Source organism: Cyprinus carpio, chromosome B3 (genome assembly GCF_018340385.1).
Source record: "Cyprinus carpio isolate SPL01 chromosome B3, ASM1834038v1, whole genome shotgun sequence".
Taxonomy (NCBI): domain Eukaryota; kingdom Metazoa; phylum Chordata; class Actinopteri; order Cypriniformes; family Cyprinidae; genus Cyprinus; species Cyprinus carpio.
This window is the reverse complement of record NC_056599.1, coordinates 22,054,507-22,060,984: the sequence shown is the minus strand read 5'-3', so window position 1 is coordinate 22,060,984 and position 6,478 is coordinate 22,054,507. Positions and strand designations below refer to the sequence as shown.

The following is a 6,478-nucleotide window of genomic DNA, read 5'->3' as shown; positions in this document are numbered from 1 at the left end:
TGCTGATACTTTGTACGGGTAGGAATGATATCGTGGAGGGAAATGCATTGGAAATCAAGCAGTACAGTCAAAAACTAACCTGCTCTAAATATTCTACTTAGGTTCAAAGTTTACTAACCATCTTATAAATGAAAACGTTTCTGAGGATGTATTTTTATTCAGTGTTCTCGGCGCAGATCCTCAGCAGTTCTCTTCAAGGTAAACATTCCACTCCTGCTAGAGCGCGAAAAAAAGAATCAGTGGAAACTGCACTTCCTGTTGTTACCATGGTAACATAACCATGGCAACACCAGCAGCATTTTCCAGCAGTGTTTGTCTGTCTTTGGTGTGATGGCTGTCTCTCTTTGTCTCTTTTCTTGTTCTCCTTTGCTTCTTATTCTGCGGTTTCTAGCTCATCGTGACTCACAAGAGTTATTACAATGAAATGACATTCTCCGCTATTTCGTGTAGGCTACATCATAAATGATTTCTTGCCTGCCTTATTTTTTCCTTCACACATCATACAGAGCTTCGTTAATTCTGTTTTCTGTCTCAGTAGAATTTCTTTTTACATACACCAACTGATTAAATGAAACAATAGATTATTTCCTTATTATAAGTTACATGGTTTTTAGTTGCGCTATCATTAATATCGTTTCAGCGCTATATCAGTCATTAGTATAAACTATCTTGCACCTGTCTTTCATTAATCATCATCATCATCTTGTCATTACTGCTCTGTTTCACTATCATCTTCCTCCTCCTCCTCCTCCTGCACAGCGATGTGCCTCGTCTGGCCACAAAGCGGTGCCAGTCTGCCGTCCGTTGTCACTCCCATTGGCTGAATGATTTTGTTCCTGAGCGGGTGTGGTGGAAGGATAATAATGATGAAACAAATATCAATATCATAACAGATATCATAAGGGGATCACCTATTCACTACACATACGTCTTGAACAGAAAATCAGTGATGATTTTACCACATTCCTGGTGGAATCTCTCTGACACACACATACCGTGAGAGTTTGTTGAACATATTTATGAGTCTGAGCGCCTCTGCCTCTTTCTCTTCTTCAGTCATTCCTTCCATTGGATCAGGCTGTTCATCCTCCACCCGTCCCGTCACAAGGTTAATCCTGTCCTTGGCCTGTCTGTACTCCTCCGTGTCTGAGTCAGAGTCGCTGGGAGTACTGCGGTTGAGGAGAGGGGCCGCGGCCATTCAAAAGACCCCGTGCCGCCAGCAGCCCCGCTGCATTACTGTAACCAGTGTGCTTCACAAACCTGCTCACTGGGAGAGAAAGAGTTCATGAATACCATACCGACAGCAATGTTTTAAAATGTCACAGAAAGGTGTATTATGAATAGAGTGCTGCAGTGATTACATTTTTTGTAGGCCAAAATCCGGAAATGAACTAGCATTTTAGCACTTCTGGTTCTGGTTTTTGGTTGGCCTGCAAAAATATTTCACCCCAGCAGCACTTGCATGTTCAATTATAGCATGCTCATACCATGATACATGAATATGACAATCATTCAGTATCATGGTATGTATAAATTATGAATATCAGTGCACTTTACATGGTTCAGTAGATGTACTATGTACCATTTTCTTTACAGAGCACAAAGAGAAGCACAGCCGCACAGTGTTTGATATCAGTGTCGACATGGGTCATAAGTCGCACTAGTTTGCTCCTCAGTGTGTTCCCCTGTTCAGGCCTTATCTCAACGTCTCTCAGTGGAGGCAGGATCTGTTCAAAAATAGCACAGGATCAGGCTCCTGGTGCACAGCCATGAGAATTACAAGTATCCTATATGTTGTGTCAAATTTAATGTTTCAAGTTTTTAGAGTGCTCCAAAAGTAACACCTATACTCACACCAAGGATGATAATTATAAGGATAACAATAACTATACAGTTTTTAGTAATCATTCTAATTCTATGAGTCCATACCACAGGTATAACGATAACGGGAAAATATAGTTAAAATCACTTTTAGAATGAATTTTCCAGCTGATATATAATAAAAACTTTTACCACCAAACAGACAACATAACTGCAGCATATTCTTATAATAAGTTTAATGCTAATGTAATTATTGCTATAGTTATCTTTAAAGTTATCGTTCTTGGTTTGAACAGTTTGAAACACACTGAAATGGTGAAAATGTTTAAAAATTGTATTTTGAGGTGAGTATTGTACCTGCTGTCTGAGATAGTGCCTAGTTTCCTTGTGTGCTTTGCTGCTCTCAGTCAACAGGTTTAACACTGGAGCCAACTTTTCCTTCAGCTTATGGCCCTGTATAATTCACATTAAAAGACATTACATTTTATAATGAAATACATTGTACAAATTAAAAATATTTAGGCATATAAGTCTATATATATATGCAGATGCTCTATATATATAAGCAGATGGGCTACAGCAGCAGAAGACCACACCAGGTGCCGCTCCTGTCAGCTAAGAACAGGAAACGGAGGCTACAATTCACACAGGCTCACCAAAACTGGACAATATAAGATTTGAGTCTCAATTTCTACTGCAACATTCAGATGGTAGGGTCAGAATTTGGCGTAAAGAACATGAAAGCATGGATCCATCCTGCCTTGTCTCAACAGTTCAGGCTGGTGGTGGTGGTGTAATGGTGTAGGGGATATTTTCTTGGCACACTCTGGGCCCCTTAGTACCATTTGAGCATTGCCACAGCCTACCTGAGTATTGCTGCTGACCATGTCCATCCCTTTAGGACTACAGTGCACCCATCTTCTGATGATTACTTCCAGCAGGATAATGCACCATGTCACAAAGCTCAAATCATCTCAGAGTTTCTTGAACATGACAATGAGTTCACTTTACTCAGATGGCCTCCACAGTCACCAGATCTCAATCCAATAGAGCAGCTTTGGGATGTGGTGGAACGGGAGATTCGCATCATGGATGTGCAGCCAACAAATCTGCAGCAACTGTGTGATGCTATCATGTCAATATGGACCAAATTCTCTGAGGAATCTTTCCAACACCTTGTTAAATCTATGCTACGAAGAATTAAGGCCTGAAGGCAAAACGGGGTCCAACCCGGTACTAGCAAGGTGTACCTAATAAAGTAACCAGTGAGTGTATATATATACTGTATAACTGCCTCTTCTTTTTAAAACACCACCACATGCCACACACACACACACACACACACACACACACACACACACACACACACACACACACACACACACACACACACACACACACACACACACACACACACATATATATATATATATATATATATATATAATAAGAAGACAACCTCTGGACTTTTAAAGGCATAGTTCATTTAAAAATTAAGATTCTGTTTTCATTGTTGTTCCAAACCTGTGGACATCCTTTCTTCTGTGGAACACAGAAGAGAATATTTTGAAAAAAAGATTTGGTTAACACTGATGTTCAGTGTATGGACAAAAACATTTCTCAAAATATCTTCTTATATGTTCCAAGGAAGAAAAAGTTATGAACAACATGAAGGTGTGTAAATGATGAATGAAGGTGTGTAGTGGATAGCAGAACATCCAGGCACTGCAGAGGGAGCGCTGAGAGCACGTTCACTGTGTGTCTGTGGATATTCAGCACAGAAGAGTTATAGAAACCAATAGGACGAGACCTCTCAAGACCTCACAGTGGTTTGATTCTTACTCTCACCCTTGTAGCTCCTCTTTTCTATCGTCTCCCTCACAGGGCACGAGTAGACAGTGACGCAGGACTGCAGCTAGGTGACGATACAAATCTGCAGCCTCCTGTGGCAGAAGGAGAACCAAAACATTGACAGTAAAATAGATTTCTTAACAGAGGCCCGTCCTGTTATGGTATGTTTTTGTTCTCCTTCTATACATACATATATATGTGTGTGTGTGTGTGTGGGTAATCAAATTAAGAATTCTTTTCCATGCCTTATTCATTCATTCATTCATTCATTAAATCCATTTACTTAATATCTTATGAACGTTTACAAAAGGGGGTTACATCTGAATATTTTCACACACGCACAGATCTGATTGATTTCTTTCTCAAATTGCATTGACTGCTCCAAAATATGAGACACCAATGTTTTAGGAGTTTAGGACACAGAAGAGGGTGCATGCTTATTTGATTTTGCTTTATTTCCTATTTGGGCTTGTGTATATGCTTTGTTTTTTAAATTAACTGTTTTTTCCCACGGCATTGTTAGGTGCCTGGTTATCTGCAATGCAAAGATTTGATTTCAAAAACAGTATCATAGCTATTGAACTATATTTTTTTATGATTTTAAATCTGTATTTAACCTCAGAAGTATATCAAAGTAAAGAGATATGATAAAGTCTGATTTTGTGATGGCTGTGCTTTAAAATTAAATTATTAGAATCTTAATTGAAAGTCTGACAGTAATCAGTGTTGAGTGCTACTGTAAGGTTAACCCTGTCTGCTTTAAATGTTTAAAAAATGGTTAAGAGTTTAGAAAAAAATAAAAATAAAATAAAAAAAATTGAAAAGTAATCTAAAAGTAATCAAATGTAATCAGTTACATTAACAAACTAATTGAGATACTTATTACATTTGAAATAGGGTAACTTGTCATCTGTAGCCTACTACATTTCCTTCCCAACACTCATTTTGGTTTATTAGAAAATCTTGTTTTTATCTCCCTACATGACATGTACAGGGCTCAGAGCTTTTTTTTTTTTAATTGACACCATCCTCCAGAAAGTGATATCATTTTTGGGGTTGGAACACAGCATCAGTTAGTATTAGCATTTGATTGACATGTGATGATATGTGAAGTTTTGTGCTGTTTGATGGTTTGTTCAATTCCATTCCGTTCATAAAAAAATTACAGTTATCTTTATGTTTGATCATGCATAATTTCAGAAAAAGAATAAAAATATATCAAAATAAACAATGGCTTAGCTCCTTAGCTCTTTATGTCAATCTTCTTAATAATTTTGTAATTCTGTAATACTGTGTAAATAGAGTTAATGATGGAATGACCCAGCTGCGGTCATTAAGGGTTAAAGAAATAGCCAATAGGAAAAAAGCAGGATTTACCTCATCTACTTCCTGTCTGTGCACACTGTAGGTAATGTTGAACAGGGTCTTGAGAAACTCAAGGGCGCACTGAGTCACCTCCTTACACACAGGGGGTGCTGTGAGGTCAGTCAGCACCTCATGTGTTTCACCCCAGCACACTTCCAAACACTGTTCCAGAGCAGCAGTCAGCATACACACGCTGCGCTCCTGACAGGAAGAGCACACAGAATGAGTCTCTGAAATGCCCACAGAAAAGAAACAGGCAGTTTTGTGTTCTGCTAACACAATGGTCTACGCTGATACTGCAGGGGTCCTCTAACTGTTGTTTTATTTCAAATGAATTGTTTTATAAAATTTGCATTATGCAAAAAATAAGCACATTTGAAACAGAATTAAAGTTAAAAGATAACCGTTTCATCGTTTCAACACTTTAGAATACTGTTTCATTGTTAATGAATAACTACACAGAAACACATGACTAATGCATTATTAATTTTGTAGCAACTACCTAACAAGAAACTCTGATTAACGATTTAGTAAGTATAGTGCTCAGTTGAAACTGGTAGTTCTTTATTAGCTAATCAATAAGTATGTCTACTATTTTTTCATACATCCACTACTAAGAACTACTGTATACATGTTCAGAATTCATGTGAATTGTGCATAATGTATAAGTAATTCTAAATTGAAGATCATGTTAACCCACTGGTAATGACTCAAGTATAAGCAAATCCTTCTAAAGGAACTACTGATTACTTCAGTATTCTATAGTGAAAAGCATCACAACTCCCTGATATTGACTGACATCACTGTAAGCTTTTGAGATACATGAAAGGTATTGGATAGTAGTGACTCAAGTGTTGCTACACCCTTCTGAAGAAATGACTCATTATTTGGATAAGTATTCTAAAGTGACGATCACAGTAACCCACTAATAATGATTTAAGTGTTACCAAATCTCGCAAAATGAATACTTTACAGAACCCTCAAGAGCTTGCAATGATTTCAGTCATTACTAGGGAGTTTTCATGATCTTCACTTTAGAATACTGATCCAAATAACTTGTAATTCATTCTGAAGAACTCGGTAGTACTTGAGTCATTACTAGTGGGTTACCATGACCTTCACTTTAGAATTAATTATACATTATGTATTATTCAATTATGAACCTGTATACAGTAGTTCTAAGTAGTTCTTAAGGAGGTATGAAAAAACAGTAGTTACTGATTAGTTAATAGTGAACTATCATATCCGACTAAGCACTATTACGTAATAATTCCATAATCAGAGTTTCTTGTTAGATACTAGTAGTTACTAGAGTGCTAATATTGCATTACTCATTTGTTCTCGTTTAGTTATTCATTAATGCTGGAAAAGTATTCTAAGGTGTTACCAAAATATTTAATGGGGAGTCCTGGCTCCATCTTTCTGTCCACCAAGAAGTCAT

General features: G+C 37.5%; 1 pseudogene; it reads right to left on the bottom strand.

The window, feature by feature from the left end:
• Positions 1–24: 24 nt before the first annotated feature.
• LOC109113698 overlaps positions 25–6,478 on the bottom strand; it is an 11,591-nt pseudogene continuing 5,137 nt past the window's right edge.